General features: G+C 40.7%; 1 protein-coding gene across 8 annotated transcripts in view; it reads left to right on the forward strand.

Moving 5' to 3' along the window:
* sulf1 (sulfatase 1) overlaps positions 1-27,749 on the forward strand; it is a 95,416-nt gene continuing 67,667 nt past the window's right edge. For 2 of the 8 annotated variants that reach the window (XM_030078951.1, XM_030078952.1), the window contains exons 1-2: positions 2-146; positions 15,872-15,994. The gene's annotated coding sequence lies outside the window, so the exon portion shown is untranslated. Of the gene's footprint in view, positions 147-15,871; positions 15,995-27,749 lie in introns of all 8 variants that reach the window. The other 6 variants (XM_030078950.1, XM_030078955.1, XM_030078953.1 and 3 more) reach the window with 5 other exon arrangements.

Below are 27,749 nucleotides of genomic sequence, written 5' to 3' on the forward strand. Positions count from 1 at the left end.
TTACAATTCTCAGGTCTCCTCTCTTTTGTGTGTGTTAATTTCTAATCACCTGTCCCAGTTAAATGGGCTGATAAGATTTGTTTGACTTTATTGTAACCCAATAATTTGGCTAAAAAGGAAAGACCAAGAGAAGGGGGGCTTTGAAGGTAAATATTGTTTCTTTTGAATAATGTTAGTTTGGTCCAGTAGCTTAAGAGCACTGTAGGCTATAGGGGGCTACGGCACTAACAAGTTTAACGTAGGCCTATGGCTGCCTGTCTTGTTTAGAGATGATGGACATGTTTTTGTCCTCCTGTTGCCTACTAAAGTCAAGCCAAGTCACTTTTATTTTTATAGCACAAACAAAAACAACAGGAGTTGTTTAGCCAAAGTGCTTTACAATCGTGGCAGAAAGGTTTACAATACAATACAATACAATACAATACAATAAAATAATAATAAAAAATCACAGTATCATGCCTACAACAACTTCCAGTGCTGTATCAGGGCTAGTACTTCAGTGGTTCTGTCTTATTGTTGGCTAGGTTGTTAATGGTATTTCTTTAGTCTTTTGATATAGACGTTGCTTAATGCTGTAATGTTTTGCAGTGATAAAGTTTCACATTGTCCATTTAAAACGCAAACTTGAATTATTTCGGTTCTTTTTTATTTTGATTTTATATTATTAATGTTAAGTCTGACATGAGGGCATGTCCTTTATCCCCGGAGCATCCCAAGTTTGAACTGTGTAAACCTCAGTCAGCAGCATGAATCAAAATATTCTTTGACCATCCGTACTCTTAACACTGTAAACCAGAAGATATCCATCATTGTTGTTTGGATACTTGAGGCTGTTAGGCTTGGCTTGACTTGCGCAGTGCTGAAGGACATACTGTCTGTGTTAAACAAGTGTATGCTGTTTCTGGCCGAATAGTTTTCCTAACATTTTCTGCTGTCTGCTGTGGCAGTTTATTGGGCTTCCCTTTCACCACAAGAGATGATACAGTAGTAGAGACATTCATTTAGTTAATTGTGTCTACATGAAAGCCAGGGTTTCTATCTTAATATTTATGATAAGTGACATGGGAATGGCTCATTCTCTGTTGTGTGTTGTTTTTCAGAGAAACAGATAATTACTGGGATTGACATATGTTCGGATGACTCCCTGGAACATCATAATGCATTTAATGTTGTACATTGTTCCATAGAGTTGTTCAATAAATCCAGAAGGATTATATCATAGAAGGATAAGCAGAAATCCTGTGATCTCTGGCTGACTGTAAGGCTTTCTGTCAAATATTTGTAAGTCGCAGAAAGCCTGGGAGTCTGGGTTGTTCTCTGCACTTTGTTGAGGTTCAAGTGTGAGACTTCAACATGTGAGAACAGTAGTCTGAGCTGTCTTGTCTGTATCTCTCTCACTTTCCTTCTCGCTCATAGACTAATTTATGGTTCTTCTCGCTGACCATGATGTGGTCAGTGTTCCAGACACTTGGGGATCTTTTCAAAGCCTTGTGTGTGTCTGTGAGTGTGTTGTGCATTGGCAGGCCTTGTGGTGGGTGAGGCTCAGACCTGGGTCAGATGACTCATCCAAACTCAGCGGCTCTCTTGGGGCCCAGGGAATCATTGGGCTCATATTAGACTTATTATTCTTTCAAATGTGAGGATCTAAGCTTGGTCCTGTGGCGCACTGTGTCATGGAAATGTTTTCATTTGCTTGCGCGATGTGTTTTATCCGTGTCTGGAGTGGATTGAAACAAAATATTATGGCAAGGAGACAAAGGTACCGTTAATGTGATGATATTTATACCTGTTGTAAAAATGCTTTCTCTCCCACATGTAGCTAAAGCCCCCTCAGGATAATGTGGAATACCTCCACTGCAGCAGCTACACTTGGATTTTGTTTCACCTTCAGAGCCGATGGTTTCACTGTCCTATTCTCCAAACGGCCCAATGATCCCTCCAGATCCCTGCTCTTTTATGTTTTCATTTATATATAAAGTTGCAGTGAATTTATTGAGTCTGCACATGGCTTTCTATTCAAGCTGTGATTTATTACATGTTCTCAAACTGCTTTATTCTAATTGGCTGCCAGCATATTTTTTGTGCCTTCACCCATTTATCAAAGCCTTGTGCTAGGCTGCTGTTTCATGACTGGTTAGGGCTTATTTGTGGAGCCTGAAAGGTTTTTTTTTTTTTTTTTTTTTTTTGGTTCTTCAAGAAAAACAAAACAAACAAACAAATAAAAACCTTCAATTGTGTTCTTACATCCTAATTTGAGTAGAAAGGGGTTTTGGGGTAATAAGAGGTACTTGAAATCATTGCATCACATCTCTGATAAAGATTTTCCTCATACAAATGCTACGCAGTCAACTTGTTTACTCCCCTGATTTACCATGACAAACCAAGTAAGATCAGAGAGCGCTAGAAAGCAATCGTAAATATTCTTGACAGGTGCTAATTGGATTCATATTCCACAGAAAGCATTGTCATGTTGCAGTTTGTCTCTCTCTGTAGAGGAGCTTAGATGAATTCTTGTGGGATGTTAGATGGCAAGATTTGAGGGATCTAGACCATCAAACAAAATGCTCTCTCCAAAAACTTTTTCAGGTTCTGGTGCGGGGTGTAACGCCCCTTACTGATCTTGAAGAAAAAAAAAAAAAAATCAAAGTATTCCCTTAAATTAAACTGTCTGCAGATTTTAATTTTATGAGTCCGGGAGTGTTTTTTTTTTTTTTGTTTGTTTTTTTTTTAAGATTTGAGTGATGAAATTAATAAATGTTCATGTCTGTCTAAACTAATATATTTATATACATAGCCCTCATTTGTCTCTTCACTAAACATGATTATCATTTTGGATGTGCACATGGCTAAATTATAGTGTATCTGGTCTCATCATAATTATACCTCACTTTATAAACCGCCATCACATCTAAGTTAATATAAGTTGTTCCATCCTCAAATCATTTTTTTTATAGTATTTGTTTCAGATCACAGATACTCTACTGTCCGAGCAGACAAGCCAATTTTAAAATTAAAGTTTTTTATGTCCAAAGGGAGTTTTGCTTGCTGTCTTTTTCCTTCCCTTTATTCTGTAATGATTTCTTGAGACTTTTTGCATTTACAAGCCCCCTGTGTACACAATTCATAACAAAAAAAACTCAGTACACAATAGAGGTAATATTTAAGAATTTGTTTTGGCTCTGGAGGCTCTTTTGGAAAATAGAGCGCTGTTTGTGTTATTCCATCAGCTTTCAAGTGACAGCATGCAGGAGAAGGGTGGAGTGGGACAGAACAATGATGCTGTTACTGGCCAGTAGGGAGGGGAGGGGCTGCTTGATCAGCTCTGTTCAATATAGCTGTGTTCAATAGCCCCCAGTGGATCTCTGGCCACAGGAAACCAGAGACTGTCTGTACTAAAGCCAGAGACAGTTTGATGGTTTCAGCTGCTTCACACCTGCTGCTCTCTCTCCTCTCCTCTCTTCTCTTGTGTAATGTCCCTTTGGGGTAGTTGACAAGTAATGTAGGCAATTGTAGCATATGAGTGGCATTGTGGCGCCGCCCCTCTCACGCACACTTGTCATCAGCATTAGCCGCATGGTCAGTGTATGAGGGTGAAGGGCCACTGGCTTGCAGGTCATAGGAGGGGAAATGACAGCGGACAGATTAATTGTCGCTGTGTGAGTAACTTTGGAAGTGTTTGGTTCTCTTCCTTCCCAATCAAGATGACGCCGTTTCCCCTCATCAGAGACCGATGCTGCCAAAAGTCTGATCTCAATTTCCCAGCAATGCAATGTGAAGTGGAATTATTCAGGCCTCATGACACAGTAGCTTTAGCTCGGCTGATCTGGAGTGCGATGGACAGACCAGAACATTAGCAAGTCATATTTGCTGTTGTGACCTAGGTCGTCATGATTTGCTTAAGATTTTGAGGGTATCATTGCAGTGGTATTTCAGTGAACAAGATGTGTGTGTGTGTGTGTGTGTGTGTGTGTGTGTGTGTGTGTGTGTGTGTGTGTGTGTGTGTGTGTGTGTGTGTGTGTGTGTGTGTGTGTGTGTGTGTGTTTTTTATGGCACTTTGAGAGCTAGGATGCAATTTTGCATGTGAGTCATAAGTGTTTTACTATGGCTTTGCAAATGCTTTCCATTTTCTGGGTTTCAGTTTTATTTCTTTTAGCAAAGAATGAGTCTTAGTGGATGTCTCTAACAGCTGTCCCAGTTCACTTCTTTACTGTATCGACCCCAAGGACAGTTTAACCCTCCCTCTATAAGGCCCACTTCCATCTATGAAAGGTTGTAAATGTAATGTTTATTCAGACTGAGTACCTCTGAAACCTCAACAGGTCATTTGAGCCACAGGAGCATAATGTTGAATCAGAAGAAGCCATTCTGTCAAAAGGTTACACAGCAGGTAGGCTACCCCAGCTGCCAGCTTTGGAACCATATTGCAACCACACAATGTTTTATCTTCGATTAAACAGGATCCACGAAGATGTAGAGCACTAGGTGAAAACTTTGTAAAACAATGTAAAATGCTGTAACCCCATAAGCCTAGCTTGTATTAGATGTACTGTAGGTGTTCAGGCAAGCCTAATGGCACATGATCTCATCGGTGTCAGCACAAAATTTATTTTTTAATAGAGGAGACAGCTCTTGCTGGCAACCAAAGCGTGTCTTGCTACCTATTTGATGACATCACTAGGTGTATTGCATGATTGCTTATGCATATGACATGATTTACTAGCTTTTGAAGAAATCATAGCCTGCTGTAAAAATCTGCTGTAACAACCCAGTCTTAAAGAGTGTCTGGTTTGCTCGCTCTCTATCATGCACCCAGCATCTTATACTAGCAAACTGATTGGACAAGAGCCGGATGTTATTTACTATAACATCATGGGAGCTACATCACTTTATCTGTATTATTCTGCTAACAAAACTGTTAAACTAACAGCTGATTATCACTTACAGTTGATTTTGCTTCTGTTAAGTTAGCCAGTGACTGAAACAGCATCCTCCGTGTTGCTAACAACGGATATGTTTCTAAACAAAACATTTGGTTTGGATTATGAGTCTGAAGAAAAAAAAAAGGCAAACGTTACTGTTCATAAGATTAATGATTAAACTCTTCATCATGTAGCGGTTATGGAAGACAAGTTTAACAAAGTGGAGAAGAAATGAGGAGCTACAAGACCGATGGTATAGGTGCTCAGCTTCTTTTACCTTTTACAGGTGGCCAGAAGGTAATATTGTAACACATGTAATGCTGCATGTTGGTTTAACCCTCAGATTGGTTTATATTGCTAAACACGTTTTAGATTGGAAACTATACTTGATGGGAGAGCATTAGAAATGGTAATCACAAATTTACTCCAGTGTTTAAGACAAAAAACTATTGTTGCTGCAAAATTGCAACTGTTGTGTACAAGCAATTGAACATTTGAGGCCTGTGTGTCATAGTAAATAACATCATGGCAGTGATGATCATGACCTGAAGCACTTGGAGCACTTGGAGTAAATTCAATTAATACAGGTGGTACTCTTGACCAATAATATGCTCATCCATTCTTTTGAGACCTCTTAAGTTGCTATGAAGAACCTAAAAGATGCAGTTATCAAGGTATTCAGTCCTGCAACTGAATGCGAGCCATGAACTGCTTTATTGCAAAGAGATTTATTCATTAAGATTGAAATAGAGGACTTCTGTACACTGGCTGCTCTGCTCTCTCTCTTCCCCCCAGTGGTTCCTGTCACTGGTTCGGCTCTTTTAGTCATCTTGCATCTCTTGCATCATCTCAGTGGGACAGAAGCTGCTGGTAAAATCCCCTTTAAATTGCTTTTGATGTTTGATGTCACACTCTGGCTTGATTTAAAGAAGGGACAATTAAGGCTTAATGAATGAATAGAAATCACTGATAACGGAGTAATTTTCAGTGTTACTCCATGATGTCAGTGACAGGTTAGCTCACAGTTGGACGTGAGTTTATGAACATAGCATGCTGAAGTCTAAGAACCTTTTAAGCCCAGGCCAAGTATTGAGGGATTTGGGGCTGATATTACTTTCGTGAATACATTTCCATAAAGCTGAGACGTGCTTGTGACTTGCCAAGGACTTTGAGGGAGAAGAGAGAGAGAGGAGCAGCTAGAGAAAAGGGGAGCGGGTTAGAATAACTGTTGAAAAGTCGCCTGCCAGCGGCTGTGGTCTTTTTGCCCCAGATCAGAGAGAGAATCGCGGGGAGTGAAAAAGTGCAAGTGTCCGGGGGATGAACTGTGCCAGCCTTCCACAAGAGGGCACAGATGACATTGCTTAAGGAGTCAAACTCTCCCCCTGGTCCTGTCATGTTTCTGATGACATGCCTATTTGGCAGAACCCCTCATGTTGAGCCTGGCCCGGCTCTGGTCATTAATCTCCCGTTGTTGGTTATAAATTACATGTCTGGACTCTGCTGAAAGGCTGCAAACCCCTGGATACAGAGTGTTCTTTAATGATAGCTCAATATCCACTTAACTTGGCATGCAGTAGCATATTTGTGAACCTTATATATAAAACTGTGGCTGATATGGTTGAATATACAGGTAGTTTTTTTTTTTCTTTGTATGAAGGTTTAAGGATGAACTAGTTTTTTTTATCTCCTTTTGCACACACTTATAATGCTCACTGTAGTACATTGTTTTGTTAATTGGACCTCAAAATACATGTGCTTTGTCTTTATACTTTTTTTTTTTTTTTTTTAAACATTTCCACTTTATTTGACAGTCACAGTCGAGAGAAACAGGAAAGGCCGTAGAGAGAGATGGGAGGACATGCAGCAAATGGCCTGAGGTTGGATTCAAACCCAGGACATTGTGATCAGGACTCAGCCTTAACAAGTGGTACTTGCTCTAATTCTGTGAGCTACTGAGGCGCCGCTTTATTGATATTTTTATAATAATAGTTGGCAAGCTTCTAATTAGATAGCATTGTGTTCAGTGACTTTGGCGAAACGAGCACACCTCTTCCTGATACAGCAGGGGTGTGACTGGGTTGGAATGACCAGCAAGGGAATGAATTTGATGACAGCATGCCGGTTCTGGGTCAAAATCTTGTTCTAATATCGCTGGAAAAATAAATACGGAGCAGTATTGGTGGTTGAAAACATTCTGAGCACAGATTTGGCTCAGTCTTATCCCAGAGTTTGCCATCTTGGTGGTGTTCAGTCACAGCGTTTAAAAACTGGAAACTCCACCCGACCAGGAAACTGGGCCACATTAAACAAATGCACAATCAAATGACAATTGCAGACATTCCTAAAGGAATAGTTAACTCAAAAATTTATTTTTTCATTATCTTCTCACTGACATGCAAGTTGAAACATTGAAGTTTTTCATCAGTATAACACACAGCAAGCTAACTGGTACAGCTTCATTTCAGTAAACTTGTTTATAGTGATAGAAACTTTCCATCAAAATATAGTTGCATTTTCCATTTTCAAATAGATCAAACTATCCTTAATTTGTCTATTTAAGGTGTTCAATATTAGTATTGTGTAGTCTGTGAAAAGCTCTGTTTGGAGATATAGTAATGAATTCAACAGTCAAAATCATCGCAGTCTGACAAGTTGTCAGAGTGTATGTGATATGCCCTAAATTGGTTTTGAGGATGAAATAAATAAAAAATTATATCAGATATTGAGCTCCTGTGTAAAAATTACTCTGATCCCTAAGCTTTAAAAGAGCTTCTGTGTTAAAGATGCCATAGATTATGCCAGATGATTAAAAAAATAAAGCCTTACCATTTCTTAAATAAAATCAAGAGCAGCAACTACTATCAGGACAATGAGATAATGGGACATATCTGAGGTTCAGTTTAAAAATAATAATAATAATTAAAAAAAAAACAATTTCACAAAGGGAGCATGCCCTGAAACAGTGGGTTCCCCCGGTTAATTTTGGCCACAGTTATTCAATAGTTAACTACAGCAGAGATATGCTACAAATTTGTAATGCACCCTTAAAGGTGTGCCAGGCAGCTACACAGCATCCAGATCCCTGGTTAATGTTTCATTTGCTTCGAGTCTGGTGCTGTTGAGAGACTGAATAGACTCCAATCCCTGTGGATTTATTATGCCCGTGAGCAGAGCTGCTGCAGCTTGTTTTAGACACATTAGTAAAGAGGAACAGATTTGGTCAACTATTCCTCTGTCACTTGCTAGAATAATCTAAATGATTTAGTGTTTTATAATGATTTACAAATTGCAAAAGCTTCCTACTCTTACAGTGATTAATAAATCATTGTGGGAATGTACTAGTGAGATGTTTCTTAACACTGGTAGTCAAACAATGCATGCTAATTATTTTCTCTAATTTTGTTTGACAGTTAGTCTGTTTTATTCTCTCCAGTCAAGTTTGCTGATGGTAGTAGGCTGAAAATGCAGGATCTCCATGCTGTAAATGACTGTCAGTGTTATGTCAAACAGGCATCACTCAGTGCATTTGATCCAAGTTTCTTTGATCGTGGTTAGCAGCTGAGTAATACTACGTCAGAAGAGATGGGAGAAGAGATGTACTTTTAAGCTCTTACTATAGATGTGAAGGTTTGCTAGAAAAGCATGCCTGTGCAGAAACTGTCACTGAACATCTCTAAAATGTCTTTCTGCCCTTTAGTCAGATCCAGTGCTCCTGTCTCACCTTTGCCCAGCAGGCTGTGAAGCAGGGCAATGAAGTGATCTTTCTCCGCATAATGATATCACCTGCCCTTTAGCCCCAGGGGTCAGAAGTTTCGGCGGGACAGCAGTCAGGATTTGATTTACAGCAGCATGTGGTCTGGTCTGTTGTTTGTCCTTGAGTTGGTGTGCTGTTACAGAGCCTTCGACTCGGTACATGGCCCCATATGGTGCAGAATACATTTGAAGTTTCTCACTGTCTCTGGAGCTTTGCCTTGAATTAAAAAGTGGACAAAATTGTGTATGGTCTGTTCATCGGTGCAAGATGTTAAAACTGACGATTTGAACTTTTCTTCTTGCCTCACCCTCCTCCTTGCATTTGATCAGGACATGCTGTTCTCTCAGGAGGTGAAACCTTTTTCCTGTAATCGTTACACTAAAGATGCAATAGCTTTTTAATTACAATACTGAGTGCTGTCTGTAGTGTGCCATTAGCCTTATTTCCCCTGTAACCTCATCTAATTGATAGGCAAGTAATGAAGGGTAAACATGGAGACAGCTGGTTAGACGGCCATGTGTCCTGGACGGATCAGCCACCCACCCCATAATGCAGTGCATTTTGGATTGTTCATTCCCTCTTCTGTGGCTGTCAGGGCCAAACAGAGGCGGGGAGACGACCGCACAAAAGAAATATTTGTCCAATCTGTCTGAGCAGACTCCCCAATTGAGGACTGAACTTTCCCATCGCATCGCTCTGTGTTTGTGTGACATTTAATTGAAAGAGGAATGATGCTTTGAACTGAGCAGGCGGCAGCCTCTTTATTTAAAAATAATCTACCATTAAGTCTAATGAACTCTGACAAATTATGCACCTGTTCCTTTAAATTTGGAGCTGGTCAAAAAACAACATGTGAAAAATACATATAAATTTTACAGCGATGAAATCAAGATTAGACTAAACAATAGTTTGGCAGCATTTTCAAAAGTCCAGATTCCTAATAAAACATAAAAAGTTTTGAGAAGAATATTGAAGATGAATGTATATTGGTTTTAGACCACACTTATTTTCATTCATGTTTATCTCCAGATCTTAAAATGTTATTTTAACACACCACATTAAAGGCTGTTGACCTTTTATAAAATGGGCTAAGGTTTTTTTTCACTGCCGTCATTACCATATGCAAACATTAAAAATATCCTCATTGCTCCAAAGTTCAAGGCTTTCATTTAAACAGTGTTTTCCAAAGTGCTGTTGTCCACAGATCTGTCCCCTTTTCAGAAAGAGAGGCTTCCTCTTGTCAGCATCTGTGAGCTTGTCAGAGGGCTTAGGTACCAGAATCACAAAGAGTCAGGAAGTCTTGTTCAGCACCAAAACGTTTATCTCCCTCGATTCACGCGAAGATGCTGGGTCGGCAGTCAGAGCCCTGGTTCAGTTTGTGTAGGCTCAAAAGTTTTGCCAGTGTGAAGTGAAAAGGGTTGCCAGGGCGGTGAAAGCAGGCTGTTTGCTCATGTCCAGACCCTCAGAATGGATGAGGACACAGATGGTAGTTCTCTCTGGTAGACTTTTCTTTTGACCCAGCCTCTCTGTGTTTGGAGAGACATGGAAACCTTGGCTAGAATGGACAGGCATTTTATTGAATGAGGGGAGACTTAGGGCCATCACCCAAGAGGGCCTGAATAGGATGCGGGAGACGTGTCACTGTGGACAGCTCGGGGTGGGTTGGGGGCCTTGTGGAGATGAGGTCAGTGTAATGTGAATGGCCCATGCTGTCATTGTGTTCTTTTCTCTGGCTCCAGGCCTGAAGACACATGTTCTTGGATATTAAATGTGATGAATAGATTGAGGATTAAACTGGTGAAAGTAATGAAGTAACATCCCTGAAAAATCGAGGTGCCACTGGTTTAATGAGCTGTTTGATCATGTGTGTTTATTTCCAGAGCATATGGTAGAATGATATGAAGCAGCGGTCTATAGAATAATTGTCTGATGCAACCCATGCGAGTCCAAGCCTTGCTCCCTGAGTCTCAGCTGAGCTGCAGTACCATAAAACTTCAAAGCAGGACCAAAGGAATCATCTGGGTTTGTTTCTCTCGGTGCAGAGTGCTTTTGCATTTCTCTGGGGAGACGTGGGGGATTCACAGAACAGCAGCATATTATCAGAGGGAAGTGAAGTGCATCTCCAAGAATCGTATCCAAGAAACACAGTCCTTGGCTTAATGCATAGGCAGAGGATGAACACAGGATACGTGAAGTTGTCGCCAATATGTTATTTTAGAGACAATCTGGAATACAACTTGTATGACCAGACTGTTGATCAGAGTACTAAAACGTCGACCATACCATGCTTAAGACAGAGCTCAGGATGCTATTCTTGTGTCCTGCCTGTATTTTACACTGCAAAAATCCCCATCTTTAAAAAACTAATTTAATCTCATTAAGTCTTAAAATTTTGTTTGATGATGATGAGTTTCATTTGTTTAAGGAATTTTTATGGGTATAAATAAGCATTAATATGGTGAAATAAGGCAGATCAGTGCACTAGTATTAAAAAAATGCTACATGGTTCAAGAGCTTGATTAGCATTGGAAACAACTGGAATTATCTCATCCCTTTGGCATTTTTTTTCCAGTTGTTTTAAGAAAAACAAGCTTTTTAACATGGAATATGAGACTAAATGTCTTACTGAAATGGAGTTGTTGTTTTTTGCAGCGTAAGTGCGGTCGCATAAATGAGCTCTCCCTTGGTTGCAGTGTAAGGGGGCAGGGATCCCAGGGTGCAGTTGTGACTTGCTGACAGGTGTAGCACAACCAGGGGTGAAAGGCCATGAAGGTTACCATGGTAATGCAGGTCTGGAGCTGCTCCTTGTAACATACTAGCTGCATAGAATGAGCACTCAACAGTGCTCCCACCAGCATATACAGTATTAATTATAACGTAGGTTGTGCCATTCATGTGTTTGCATGTTCTCACTAACTCATTTGGACACTTTTAATATTCATTTTATTCTGTGATTTTTTTTTTTTAGAAGACTCTCATGTTGAAATCACGTGTGAGGCAGCAACATTTGTCTGTGGTAACTGTTTACATGCATAAAGCTTCCAATACAGACATGAAAGTGCATTCTCTCTTTCACTTGACATTGCTAATTAATTGGATTTGATGGTGGAGATGATAAAATTTAATATGTACTTGCAGATTCACTGCAGCAGAACCAATCTTCATGTAGGCAGAAGATCAGGTTAAGCTGCAAGAGAGGAAGAGAATATTAATGAATTGATTATGCTAGATGAATATTGAGTGATTTTAAAAAGGATGGAAAGATGTATTTTGTTGCATTTCTCTGCGAGCAAGAGGCAGATTACAGATGGTATTCTACAAATGACATCTTTTTGGAAAAGTTTTTGAATAAGCAGCTTGGCTTTATTAGACACACTTCACTGTGGGTACAAAATACAATATGATAGCACTGAAATTTGATGAAAATTACAATAACAAAAGGGGGATACTGGCAAAAGCTAGACGTGACCTGTTATTTTTTCTGTGGAAAACTAAGGTGGATAAATACCTGATCACTATCTTGAACCTCAACAAGCCAGGATCACGTATGCATAAGGTAAGTGTGGAAGTTAGGCTATCAGCAGGAAACTGTGGCACACAATCAGTCATCTACTTTAGGTGAGGGAGAAGTGGGGGTGAGTTGCTTTGTTTCAAACCAGGCAGTTTAGCTACAAAACTACAAACAAATACTGGAAACATCTTGACTCTATCAGATCGTATTAATGGCTTAGTTTTGAAAGGATAACACAAATCAGTTGTTCACCAGATGAAGTTTGTAATTGCTCAAGATACGCGAGTCCCGAAACATCATATTTCTATCTCTGTTCTGCTATAGTGTTACTGGCGGGATCACAGATTTAATTTGGGTAAAAGAAAGGAAAAAACATGTCTGGACACAGGATTTTTAAGGACAGTCACCTGTCTGATCAAACATACCTTTTAAACATGTAAAGTCCCAAAAAACATGGTTAACTATGCTTTAGTTTTTGCAAAACCAACATCTTGAGGTAATTGTCAGGTTGTGGGTGACGACCCCCCCACCCCCGTTTTATCCTTCTTTGAAGAAAATGTCTCAGACACAGCACATTCCTTGATAGAAGTTATATAAAAGCAATAAAATCCTTTATGATGTTCTATACTGGGATTTTGTGTACTTCTTTGCTGCCAATGATACTTGGCTGCACTTTACATCACTGTCACACTCATAATCCTCTGCCCCATCAGGTATTACTGCTATAATGTGAAGTAGAGGACATTGAATGGGAATACTTGCCAGATTCTTTGTTTTTATTATGAAGCATGAGTTGAGTTGTTGTAGATGTTGCTGTTGGCGTCACAGTTTGGTGTTGAGTAGCTCTCGGTGTTGAAGTTGGAACGAAACAGTTTTCATTTTCACCCAACATCACTTTTATACAGCTGGGCTACATTCTTCCGGTGCAGTGATTGGCAGGATTCCCTCATGGGAAGGTCAGATAAGTAAAAGATTTTTGGTTTTATTTCTTAAATTTCTTAAGAGATGATGATTTGATTCTGATGCTCTTAAAGAGCAGACTGACAGATTGGTCCAGTGTGACAAGAAAAAATCCATTCACAGCATGATCTATGACATCTCCATTTCTATACATGGTTACAGACATAAAAATACATTCTTTGTCAGTTGGTTTATGGAGCTTGAAAATCATATTTGACAGCAGAGGTGACAGAGGCTAGGTGTGTGCTGGATGCAAACGTAGTGGAACAGGACTTTGTTCCAGGGGAGCAGCAAGTGTAGTCACATTAACATCGGGTTAAACCAACATTGGGAATGGGAGTGAGCCGAGATTAGGAGAAAAAGAGCGCTGGGCGGTGTCGGGTTACATGCAGTCGACCCCAGACCTGCCCTGAACCTGTCTGCCAGAGGAAAGGCAGCAGCAGAGAGGAGAAAGGGGAGGAGGAAGAAAGGAAGTCTGATGAATGACACATTCTGATATGGCCTCCTTTCAATGGCATCCATTCAGCTTGACACTGTCGCTTGCTGTGGTGTCAGAAATGAGCTTAATCAGAACTGAAGCCTGACATTAGAAACATTTTAAATCATACACTGGTGAACCAAGCAGTGTGCGTGTGAGCACTCTTTGTTTGGACAGCATGCTGACAATTAGATTGCAGGAACTGGCCCATCCAGTGAGAAGTTTTTCTTATGATTTATGCAGTTAAATTGGAAAAGGTCACACTTGTTTATCAACAAAGTTAATATATTACAGTCCTTGTTCTTCGTGCTGTAGTTCATTGGTATTCCAAGTTATGGATCATTTCTCAGATTTATGCCATTGCTGTGTATTTGACAGTGGGATGTCTGTGGCCTGCATGTGACATCATGTGGGGAGGTGAACCCAGCACCGGGTCAGGCCCTAATGAGACCCACCGAACAGTCATTAGAGTCACTGGGAGAAAGTTAGACTGTTGAGAGTAGCAAACCGCCGGGTGGAGCCGGCCCCCTCCCTTTCCCCTCCATTCCTCCTCCAACCCCCCATCCTCCCCTTCCACCAGCTGGCTAACAGATGGAAGGACCTGTTGGCCAAGAAAGTGAGGGAGGGAAAGGGATTGTAGGAGAGGAGGGGAGAGAGAAATCAGTGACAGACATCGTGAATGATAAGCAAATTTGTGGATGCTTGGATCAGGGAGTGTGGAGCACTTGCATGTCCTTTCCCTTACATGTGTGACTGTGTCTCCGTGTAATGGGGGGACATGGCACGGGTCTCGGTCTCCTAGGTTATGCAATGTTAGTATTGGTGTTTACAAGGCTTGCGAAATGGAGGAAGTCACATTGTGGAGGGAAGAGAGGAGATGAGAACGTCAGAGTATGGGAGACAGAGTGGTTACAGCCTGCCAGGTTCAGCGAGAGAGTGGGAGAGAGAGAGAGAGAGCGAGCGAGAGGGTTAGAGTGTGTGTGTTTGCATGCGTGGTCAGGGAGCGGTGCAGTCGGAATGCTCTCTGTCCTGCTGTTATTTACCTTCCAGGCCCTTCAGAGAGGAAACCAGAGGGTGTGGTGAGGATCAACAACGACTCACTTTCCTCCTAGATTTGTACAAACATCACCTCCCTAGATCAGCTGAGGGCTTGCTCTGTGTGTGTGCGTGTATGCGCGTGTCTATGTGTGTGTGCATGTGTGTGTGCTTGTGCGCGTGTGTGCGTGTGTGTCAGTGTGTAGTGTGTAGACTTTTTAAGCTTTACACTGTATGTACAGGTGACAATAATTAGTATTAGAAAAGGAAGTTCGCTCCTACTTTTTTTTTTACTGCTGTCTTTGTTGACTTTTGGTTTGAAGGGCCACATTGTACATTTTTATGATATTTGATAAGTCATGCATGTAATATAATGTGTTGATTGATAAAGCATTTTATTAACCACCTTCTCTGTGTTTACTGTCCACAAATAAAAACAATGACTTCATCTGTGGCTTACGAAAGCCAACAGCACTAAGATATTAAAATATTTTGAATGTAATGGATTGACAATTTTACTGCCCAGAGGCAACAAACACACTTTAATGTTGTTTTTTTAATTATTAAATTACAAGTTTGAAAACACCTGAAGAAACACTTTCTCAGTGGTGTGGTTGACAGGGCTGGTGCACCCAGTCAGTGTCGATAATAATTACACTGTGTCAAATGGAATGATCTGGAATTTTCCGTTGTGGCATTTTATCTGGCATAAAATTAAGTGTGGTGTCATCAACTGGGTAACCTCTAGCACATTGCTGAAATGCTTGTGTCGGTTTCCTGTGAGAATGTATAAGACAGCTGTTAGTCTGTCATCCGCCCACACATAGATGTTTCATGATCCCCAGACCAAACCAAACTATTTAAAACACTTTACAAAACATCAGTAAGGTGTGTTTACTCCTGAAAGGTTCAGATAGGTTTCAGGAGGTCTCAGCATTGTTGGGATTCAAGCCAGAATTTCCAAAAACATTCAAACACACCAATTTTCATGTGGTAAAATTGTCTTTTAAAGTAGGGATGAACATTTAATTGAAATACTATCAAAATCACAATATGGCCAACTGCAAGATCCAAATCGCAGGTGCCATTTTTTTGATAAAGGTAAAATGTGTGATCAAATATTTTTTGTAAATGAAGTGTTGTGAAGCTACTGAAATGCCCTGTCCTACAAATTCTCTATTCCACATGTAAAATAACATGTTTCTTTGGTACAGATGCCATCAAACATCTACCACATCTATCAAGGACAGTTTCAGGATCGCTGTGACCTTTCCATCGTGCACAACACTGCAAAAGGTCAAGAGTCCATTCATTGTCCTCTGCTCCTTCCTGAACAGGTAGTTTTACAATGACTATCATGGAAATTACCTCCCAGGTTTTATCAGGGTGACGATGCGCCTGTTAGGCTATTTAACAGTGAGGTGCATAATGACGACATCTGCCCTGATGAGTTAGCAGGCAGGTGATACATATTTCTGTTATTTCCTGTCTGAGAGTGCTAAAGCAATAGCTTAACTGTCATCAGCAAATATTAGCTACAAATATCAAGCAATATAAACTGTCTAAAAATATAGTTTAATCTAAAAGACATTACCTAATTGCATCTGTTTCAGTTATTCATACAAACATTTCTTTTTTTATGTTACTCTAATTCCAGTGACTTTCATTATAGTTTGTTGAAGTGTTGGATATAAAACATTTCATTTGTAGTTATAGCCTATCTTAAGTACTGTATTTTGTTCAGTTTCATTGTCTAATGTTTACCGAGGCTCAGAGATGAACAGCAGCAATTTCTTCTGTGAATAACGTTTCCTTTTATTGTCTGTTCAAATTCATTACACTCAATGGTTTTATAGCAGTGTGAATGACAATCACTGTCATTGCTGTATCTCAGGTCAAACCCCTCACTTCCTCTTGGCCATTCTCTCCTCCGCCTCCTCCCTTGCTCACTGTTCTACCTTCCTTACAACCCAAGACTATAAAATGCTAATTTGCCAGTCAATTGTCCCAGGGTTTTGTTTTTGCACTTGAAAGCAGGCCCAACCTGCCTGGGATAGTTCAGCCTAGGTGAGGGACAGCTGCTCTGCAGCCCACTGTCTATGTGAGAAAACGGCCATCACAGGACTCTCCTCAGGGCTTTACTGTTCTTTTCCTCCGTGTTTTGTCCTGTTGGGACTGGAGCGCAGGGCTATTTAGACTCAAAGTGCTGCCACAGCACAAACAGAGCCTCTGCTGTTGTCTGCTTTGAGGGAAATTCTCTCAAAACTTAGACGGGAATGGGTCATTCAGAAATACTCATTTGAATCCTAAAGTTTAACACTGAATATAGCTTTTTGTTTAAGCGTCAGATGTTTTTATTTTATTTTATTTTTTGCTGTCTGCTCTAAATGACATTCTCATAAAGTTTGACTCCCATGTAATGAAGTGTGAAACGTGCTTGACATGAAGTTTTCAATACACTGTTGAACAGCCAAGAATGACTGTGTTTTTTCTCTGTAAAGTTTGAGAATGAAGACGGATGGCATCCTGCTGAGCTGATTGACCCAGTGATGTGTGACGTGTACCTGTACACACCATGCCTTAAATCCACCTTTTGTTTTTTGATAGTTCAATAGTTATTCAAATTGGATTTATGTTACTCTGGGTAGTTGGTTGCTCCCTAGAGAGCTTCCTAAAATAAACTGTTGTGCCCGTATGGATCCTTGGGGATTGCCCATAAACTCAAATTCCACAGCCAACTCAAACCCCTTTTTGTACAGCTTTTTCCCCCTCCTGTAGAAATATGAATGGAAAATTGCAAGACATTCATTGAGCATTCAAGGGTTGGTTTTGTTAGGTGTTGAGTCTTTCACATGTTGTTACTTACTTAGAATGTCTGCCCAGCTTGAGGTTGTAAATTTTATGTTGCTGTCCATATAAATAACTATACATTCAATATTCTCACAACGTTTTCTTTTGTGTGTTATGTTTTCTTTAGTTTAGACCATGAACAGCCACAGACCCCACTGTTAGCGGTATGTGTTCAGCCCCATGATGCCTTTTTAATTAGTCTGAGTTGGTACTGTGCCGTAGGTGTGAATATGGAAAATACCTCAGTTTTCTCAGTAACTCGCCACCAAGCAGTCACAAGTTCACACAACTACTGTTTGTGATGCTTGTAGACATAACAATTGGAGAAGAACTTTGTGGCTTTTAGTCTGTCAGTGTAATTTGATGTTATGATCTAGTTTTCAGATTAAGACTCGTTGACATGAGAACTGTGAAATAGCAGTGCCTCTAAAATGCTTACATCATGTAAGATGTCTGTGAGTGTGTGTGTGTGTGTGTGTGTGTGTGTGTGTGTGTGTGTGTGTGTGTGTGTGGATTGGCTGTGTGGCTGATGCTGGCTAGGCATAGCGGCGGAAACCTGCTGATAAGATCAGATGCCTGGAGTTATTGGAGTCTCTCTTTGCAGGCTGTCATTTCCTCTTTTACATGTCTCCTTTTAAAGACGTAATAGAATAACCTTTATTAGCCTGTTAGTTCTCAGCCTAGACGCCCCGTGCTTCCCTACACACTCCACTGCCTCTCTGTCCGTGTGAGGAAGCTGTCCTGTTGAGACAGGTGTGCTGTGAGGGACAATTTGCTACCAGAAAAAAAAAAAAAAAGCGTACAAGTGGCAAAGCTATAAGTGTATTTGGGTCACTGATATGTTTACCCCGCAAGGAAATGCCGCAAATGAGTTTTAAATGAAGATGGCATAGGCTTTGATCTGTAAGCTAGAAAAGCCAGATGGCAGTTGGCTTGGGATGGCCACACATCTTTATTCAGTTAAGTGATGTCTCATGAATTGCCCTGCTGTTTCTGTTCAATTCTTGTGTCTAAGTCATTCTATTGAACGCTTTAGTTGCTACTGCCATAAGGAAGTGTTACTCCAGTACCTCAGTGAGATAAGCTCCCTTAGATAAGATAAATGTTAAGGATCACCAAGGGGACATTGCATGATCTTTTGTGTGCGGGCCTGATGGGGGCCAGTGGACCTTGTTTAGTGGAACACATCATCACCATGCACGCTAAGCACAGAGTTGCCCGCCATGTAGTAAACACCAAACAATGGTCGTTGCTAACGGTGGCCAGCCAAGCCCCAGGGGCTCCTGGAAATGTTGTTCTCGTGCTGAGATTGTGTAATATTTGAGGTGTGTGTGTGTGTGTGTGTATGTGTTTGTGTGTGTGTGTATGAGAGAGAGAGAAATGTGATTGATTTGTGGTGCCATTTTGTAACAGGAGCACCTCATGTTTTAAACAAACAACTTTGCAATCCCCCTTTTCTGAATGCGCCCTCATGTTTACAGCATCTAACAGACAGAAAAATGCTGGAAATGTAGCCAGTCTTTGATGCAAACTGGTTGCTCCTCAGATTCAGATTCTATCATCACTCAATAAACTATGCTGAGGGTGTACATTTAGATAAGCGCCAGCATCATCCTGGTTTTCATCAGTGGACAGACTATTTTAACAATGGAGCCAGTCCAGAACTTGAGTGCTAGTGTAACTCATCTGCAGACTTTGTTTTTACAACTTTATATAAAGGTATCTGGCATTTATCTCCTGGACACAGATTCTTCCCAACAGGCCTGTTTTCTAGTCTCTGAAGAACAAAAAGAGTAGCACTGTGCTCTGAATTGTCATTGTCAGTATATCAGAGTGGAGATCTCATTGCAGTTAGGGGAGGGATGACTCTCACTTGTTAAAGCAGAACCTCCTTTCCTGTCTTTTAAAGCCACAGTAGTGCCTGGGAGCACAGAGAGGGGCTCGTGGTCATAAAGTCTCAGTTAGATGAATGTAATTGCAGATATTTTCCCCTTGTCCCCCTGTTGAGAGCGGCCTGTAATTACACAGCTTCTCCACCTGACCTTGTGACCTTTACGTCTCCTCTTAGGAATAGGTTGCTTGTTTCTTGTTTCTGGTTAGAAATACATTTTCCTTTTTTTTTTTTTGTGTGTGTGTATATGTGTGTATGTTGATCATGTCCCTGTAGCCTATACTATTGCCTTAGGTAACAAGGTCTTCTAGGCATATGTCCTCATCGTAACTAACTGTAGTTTACATGAACATGTACTCATCATTTTCTTCCTGATCCTGTCTAGAGTCTTGTTTTGTTGCACTCTAAAAAAAATTTAAAAAACCCCCCAAAAAAGCAGATGAAGTATTCCTTGTGTTTGATAGATATTCCGTGATTTTAGTCATTAATCAAAAGATAAAGATCTTTCCCACTGGTTACAAATTATCCAGTCAGTGGCACATGATCAATATGTTCTCCTTTCCTCTTTCAAGTCAGTGATGATCCTAAATTGGTCCTGCAGCCTTGGTCTGTCTGGCCTTTCTCCCAGCCACACTAATCAGGGACCCTTGTGTCTGTGCGTCTGGTTCTTTCACAGCCAGCCTGGGAGCTACCCTAATTTATGAGTCATTTCCTAAAGAAAACACGGCGTCTAGGCAAAGTGCTCATATCAGGATAGCTGTGGGCTGGGATGCTTTTACTGAGGTTTGGTTACAGAGGGAGAGGAGGCGTAAGGGGAGGTAAGGAGTGATAGGAAGAAAAGAATGAGTGATGCCTCACAGGAAAGAAGGATTAATGGAGCATCCATGACACAAGAGAGCATCTGGAATGATGGGCAAAGACGAGAAGAGAGAGAGAGAGAGAGAGAGAGAGAGAGAGAGAGTGGAGGAAGCAAGGCGAAGGGAGAGATGTAAGAGGGAGTGCCAGCAAAAGGGGAAGGAGGAATGTGATGCACTGGAGAGCGATAGGTGTTTGGGTTTGGACACTGTAGACAGAGGAGTCAGGGTGTGCCCTGCAGTATTGGTCAGAGTGAGATCATACAGCAAAGTGGGGCCGTGGGTTTATTTCTATGTTGCTTATGACTTATCAGGGTGTGAAGCAGGATGGAAAAGGTTGTGAGCTCAGTACCTATCTTAAGTTAGCTCTTATATTTCTTTTTTAACCATCCAGCAGTGGTGGGATTTATGATTGGTGTAAAGTCTCTGGCCACTCCTAAATTTAACAAAGGCATAAATGAAATGCTGTGTACACTGTAAAAACTCTCAATAAGCTTTGCAGTTTGTTGCTGTGTGTGGGCGTCTTTTATTTTGCTCTTACTCTAATCACACATTTGTTGCTATGACATGTCTCATTCTAGCTCTTAGGTCAAGAGTAGGGTCAGTATGAGAGGAAGTCATGGGCTGCACCTGTGTTAAAAAGTCCACAAAATGGTCCGTAGGGCTCTCAATACATCAACACGTTTAACATCGCCAAAGGATAAGGTAATGTTTTCATAAGATAATGATATTTATCCCCAGGAGCGAATTTTCACTTTATTGTGATTACATAGCTGTTAAAATAAGGAAAGTTCACCGCTGGAGGTCCGTATTTCTGCCACCAAGGTAATATTGACCTCCGCACCCCCTGTCAGTGGCAGTATATTTTTTAAAAAACAGCAAATGTTGCTGTGGAACAACCTGACACAGGGGAACCCCTGGACAAGCAGGAGGACTCCGGTTTTGACGTAAGCACTGAGACTAAAAAGGTCATCTCAGACAAAGCTTTTGCTTGCTTTCACCCCCTCTGTGACTGCTTCTCCTAAACTCTTCTCTTTTCCCTTTCTCTCCAAATCCATTTTTCTCTCACTCCATGTGTAGATCTATGCCTCTGTAGCTAGGCAGCCTTTTACTAGCAGCCTTTTTGTATCCCAAGGCTACAAAAATAAACACTTCAAAGTGCAAACGCCAGCGTCTGTTCTCTCTTACACACCAATTATGCATGGGATATTTGAGGCTGAGCCATATTAACTGTCAGGAGGGAGGAGGAAACATATTAACAGGTGTGTTCAATTTCCAGCCCTTGTATTTATTTGTCAAATTATCATAGTTCTTTTGGTCCAGTGGGGTCCAAATAAATACAGGAACTGCCTGTAGTGCTCTAGCTTGCATACTGGCTTGTTTTGAATTCATCTAATTTATCAGTGGACTCCAAATGTTTGCTGTGTTTGTTTGATTTTTGGTTGAGTTTCATTGTGAAAAACCTTGGGGTTAAACCGTTGGGCTCTGATGAGCTCCAGTTGTAGTAAATTGTGGCTGGTTTCACAGAGTCACCTCTTGTTATCTTCACTTGAATGGTTGGTTTTGTTTTGCCAACCACATGTGGACACGGCGGCCACCATTCACGTCTTTGTCATTCAAATTTCACTGTTCTAGTTACAGCGTATCAGCACCATCCTAGATTATGACTGTTAGTAAGGTGTCATAGAAATTAAGAATAATCAATTATTCATTTTTTACTTTGATTCAATTAAGGCAAATTTGACATAGTCATTAACAGTACAAATAATATACTGTAGGTCTATATGGATAGACATAGAATCAGGGGTTGTGCCACGTAAATATTTCCCCATTACTTAGATCTCTGTAGCCATGAATTTGTCTAGCCAGCTTTCCTCTCAGATTTGCCTCCAAACAATAAAGCTTCACAGTTGGTCTGCTTTTAAATCTGCCTTTGTTTACAGTTTGCATAGTTTGAATGATCACCACAACTTATCCACTTTTGAAGTAATCTAGAAAATGGGTCTTGGCATGCAGTTGAATCAGATGTGTTGGAAGGCCTGTGAGTTGGTTATTTATAACAGAGATTTATCCTCTAAATTAGTCTTAGTGATAATACCGTGTATAATTGATCTGCAGCTTCAAGAAAGCAAATAGAGCTAGCCTGAGTCTCTGTGTCTTAAGCCATTTACGGACAGGCTGTGTTTCTGTTGGTGAATCCAGATGTTCCTGCTGCCCTTATTAAACAGTGAACATATTGTCATAGCAGCCATAAATTCTGAGAGCGGGAAGAGGGGAGAAAATTATCTTTTCAGATTGCAGAGCTGAGTGTTTTTTTTTCTCCCTCCGATTTACACCAGACTTTTAAGAAGCACCCCATCACACCACTTTGTACTGCTGTTGCGGCCTCATTTCAAACCTGTCATAACAGGTGGTTTTCATTGATGTTGCTCTTAAAGTGGTCTTTTAGTTTACCGCCTGTCTCCTACTGTCCTCCTTCTGGGAACTGCTGTGTGGGATTCGTTGCTTGAAAATTTCATCTCTTCATGCTGAGCTACTTTTCTATTCAGAAGAAGAGACATAATTCAAAGAGCAAGTGCAACTACCATGAAAGTAATTTCAAACTGTGTTGCAGTCTTTCAATGCTTAATAAAATATGATACTATGATCTGTCATATTTTCAACATTATTGGTTGCATTGTTTGCAGTTTATCTGGCTGAAGTGACTTCCACAGGTATGCATCAACAATTTTTCCTGATGCAAAAATGCACATCAGACCTTATTTGGAATGGACCCAACTGGTCCAAGGAAACACTGAGCAATCATTCATCACAGCTGGTAGCAGCTGTGAAAGTATTAACAAGACAGATCTACACCCCTCCACCCCCCTGATCATTCAGGGTTGTCTGTGCCCAAGATGTGCTCTCTCCCCCAGGATTAACAGTGGCCTGGCTTCCACTTTCAAAGGCTTAGCTGGAGAGCCACAGCAAAAGTGCAGTTAGATATTTGGAAAGCTGCAGCAAGAGAGCAGAACAAGATAGCAGCGTATACTCTCATAAGGCAGCATGAAGCAGGACAGACACAAAGGCCTCCAAGAGCATTTTTTCAGCCCACTCAAAAGTGACATCACTTCCCAGATTGGCCTGTCTTCTCGGATGAGTATTCTAAACAAAACCTTGAAATTTCCAACTTTTGAAATCATGTATGAGTAACAGTTTCTGCATTGAGGCCAGGCTCTAAGGATTAATGTGTAGTATTTAGAAAAAAATGGTTAGTGTCCAGTGGCATTAATGCCATGATTGTGGGTTTATTGTGATGTAGACTAGGCTTGCATGATATGAGGAAAATCTGTATTTACAATGGACCATCATACCCAGCAAGTCCAGGACATTTTTTCCAATTGATTTTTGAAAACTTGGAAAAAGTCATTGCGGTCACATAATGATCATTGCTGTAAAATCCTCCTTGGAAGTTCTGCATTGTCTTTGCACATTGCCCTCCTGAAAGGAGGTATCAAGTCTCTACATCGATGGCAATATAGAATCCCATACCGTGCAAAAAAACACTCAATTTCACACTGTATCTGCTGGCATGACCCACACTTGCACCAGACACCCTTGTCGGTTCTTGATCTCGCTTCAGTCTCGGTTTGCCCAGTTGGCTTGGCTGATTCTGCTTCTCTTCTCACTCGTTCAGCATCCAGTCACAGAAGTTCCTTACCAGTGTATTTCGGCTCATACAATAAAGTAGCTCTGGATCTGTGTCTGTAACAAAAAAAATCATCATCATCGTCGGCCTCAAAGATGGACACAATGGAAAGCCAGTGCACTAACAGCGTAGGCTAAGCAGAATGGGCTTTGGTGCCAGAAATCTTCAAGTGCTTTGCAGAAGAGGAGAACCTTCTGTGCATGCACACATGAAGCCACAACATAATTCCAAACATGGGGCTCTTTCCTTATATGCTCTTTTTTGATGGTCATAGATATGCAAAATTTATAGTTAAAATGACTGTTAAATGTTTCAGTGACAGTAGAGAGCATTCTTTGCAGATTTCAGAGGGTCTAGGCTAGCTGTTCCCACCTACAGGCATTCATTGTATCAGCACTATTAGCATGCAGCCCATAGCTCTCTCCATACTAGATGCATAGGGATGAGTTTGGCAACGTTCTGCTTGTCTGAGTGTGGACATGATTTGATAATATGACATCAATGTGAATGCATGGCATGTGTGAATATACTGATTTTTCTTATTCATTGAGTTTCGGTAATATTTTGTGATGTGTTTATCACACATGCTCATATCATAATGCTGATTAATACACGATATATCGGTCAGTACTGATGTATAGAAACTGCCTTTGTAAAGATCTGGGAGAGAATCTACCGTATTTCACCAATTAATCGCCCGGGCGTTTAATATGCAAAATCGACGTGGACCCCGGGCGTTTAAAAGAACCAGGCGGCTATTCGCTGCAGGCCTTTATTTATTTTTGCACCAGGTCATTATCGTGATGACAGCTACTGTCCAACATATTTTCAGTCGGTCGATTTAATATTACGGTACATCCTTTTGTTCTAACGTTAGCTAGCGCTCTTATTTTGACAGAAAACGGAGGTGCCGCACTGTTATTGTGCGGCTAACTGTTTACTTCTGCAAAAATAAGGTGAATAGCCTTACTTTGGGTTACCTACATATAATGCAAATAATCGCCCCGGCGGTTATTCGGGTGGGCGTTTAATACGCAAAATGCGTGCAGACCCCAGGCGTTTATAAGAACCAGGCGGCTATTTGCGGCCGGGCGATTAATTGGTGAAATACGGTATGTAGAAACCTAACTCTAATGTTGATGCAGATGTTGGCTGGGTTATTAGGTTTATCAAGTGGACACCTCCCCTCACAGATGTTTCACTGAATTAGATCCATGACTGAGCCAAAGGCATCGCAATCCCCCAATTTCATCCGATACACATACTTTCCAACCTCAGCCTCAGCAAGTTAGGGGACAAGCTGAGCCTGTATTTTTGTAATTAATTGTTTTCATTTTAATTCTGTAAAACAGAACAGGGCTCAGCAGGACATATTTTGTACACAGTCATAGTCCTTATACCCTTCCAAAATGTACATTTTTTGCTGCTTGCTTCAAAAAAGGACAGCATTTCTGCAACACACCATAATTAAGTGAGAGTGCCAAATGAAGAGGCTTTAGGCCTTGAATAAATGCTAGCAGCGCTGAACCTCTAACTCCTAACCACTCCCCTCACTCTTCAATCCTTCAGTCTGTCCCGTCCTGAGATCTCCACTCCCCTCTCACCACCAAACTCACCTTCACATCAAATCCTTCTATCATTCCTACCAAAAACTCTTCCATCCCTAACCCACCGACAGCGACATGGTAACACTTTACAATAAGAGTACAACAATTAACGTTAGTTAACGTTAGTTAATGTCGTAATGGTTAATTAACTGTTAGTTAGTGATTATTATGGCATTTGCTTATGTTAATAATATCTATAATAACCCTTAATTAACATATTAATTAATACCTTTGCATGAATCGCATTAGTACATGATTCTTAGACACATTAGTTAACATTTAGTTAACTGTTACTTAATGTTTATTACCTGTAACATAATGTTTATTATGGCATTAACTAACGTTAATTGTTGTACTCTTATTGTAAAGTGTTACCAGCGACACTAAAGAATTCAGTGCTACAGATTTTGGCTCCATGCACTCTTGTCTTGGAAATCATTTGCTAACATCTGAGGACATTTCCTACACTGTCTGGAAAAGTATGAAAAACTATGGAATATGATGAGAGTATGGAAAAATATTTGAGTTGCCAGACTATTGCTTGTATTTAAAGTTTTCCAAAAAGCAGTTTATTATTATTTTGTTCACACTTGGAGCAGCCAGCTGATTATGTTTTCCACTCAGTGGGCAGTGCAGAGTGATTCAAACACCTGTCCATATTACAGCACACAAATCAACTGTGACACTTGCTGTGCCATCTCATCCAAGGCCACGAGATGGATAATGTAAGTTTTCTGAGAAATGGGTTATGCATCCAAACTATAAAAAATAGCTGGCAAAGGACCATAAAACAGAGAAAAAAAAGCATGGTGCAAACTGAAATCATTTGACATCTCTAACAAGGGCGCGGCAGCTATCACTCGGCATATGGAACAGAAAAAGCATGGTGATCTTGTGAAAGCACTGGTAGCATCCGGTGTCTCATTAATTTTTGTGTCTCATCAATTTTTGCTCAACCCACCAATACAAGGTGAACATGTGGTAAAGTCATCAGCACATGTAACAGATGAGTATTGACAGTTATGATAAACATTTCTCTATCAGTGTTCATGAATGGTTCGGAGCTGGAGTGAGCGAGAAGCGGTGCGCCGTTATTTAACGTGGTGCGGGTTTCTTTATTGCCGTTCCATCGCTCCGGTGCGGAGCGAGTGGTGAATTACCCCCGCTCCCAGCCTATATATTTTCTTGCAAGTTTTGTAAGTGCTTTTTATCATCCACTTCAAACTGCCAAGTTGCTAGAAATCTATAAACTTAGCTGCCTAATCCTGAACGCTAGGCCTAGTGTTTCTCTGCCAGAGCTATCTGTCAAGAATAAAGCCTACTGTAGTAGGCTACCAGCCACCACGCCATCTATAGATATTGATCCACAACAGAGCAAGAGTCGACGTTATTCTTTTCAGTAACTTGAACATCTAATGTTAGACAATTGAAACTTACCTGACTGTTCTGTTTGGCGAATAGGTGGTAATGCCATCCAAAAGCTTTATAATCCATTGTCAAATCAGCAATTGTGTTCCGAGTCTGTAACGTTAGTCTACCCCAATAAATTCCCAAGATACTGGCGGAACAGGTAAGTTATGTGTTGTCATGCTTTTACACTATCTGATGGTCTTGTTGGAATACCGGTAACTGTTAGCATTATTTTAACCATGGTAACGTGGAGCGGTATTTAGAGGAATTGGGGTGAGCGATTCGTTGCGAGGTGCAGGCCGCGGGGATGGTTGGAGCGGGGTGGTGCGAGCGAATTGCCTTTACTGCGTGAGTTTGGTGCGACTATTTCTTCCGTTCCGAGCCACTCGTGTACTCTGGTCTCTATTAGTAGTCTGAGATTTTCCAGTCTGAAAGAAATCAACCAAGATGTCTGGAAAAATATGGAATTTTCGTATTTGGAAAATGTGTATGAATCTGGCATATCATGTGTAAAGATTGCCAGATTTTTCTGGGAGCAAGAAGAGCAATTAGGACACCTACAAATTTTCATCATGTAAGGTCTATGAGGGCTAGAGATCTATGTTCTTCTAACTTGTAACAGATGGTTTGACATTCTGGATTTCTTGAAGAACCATTTGAGACATGCTCCTGCTGTTATTGATGTACAGTAGGTTACTGCAAAAGCTATTTCCACCACCCACCACCTACTACTATCATCTGTACACAGGATGTTATGTCTGAAGCACAGAATGTCTGGTTTTCTATGATCAC

The sequence above is a fragment of the Myripristis murdjan genome, chromosome 20 (assembly GCF_902150065.1).
Source record: "Myripristis murdjan chromosome 20, fMyrMur1.1, whole genome shotgun sequence".
NCBI lineage: Eukaryota > Metazoa > Chordata > Actinopteri > Holocentriformes > Holocentridae > Myripristis > Myripristis murdjan.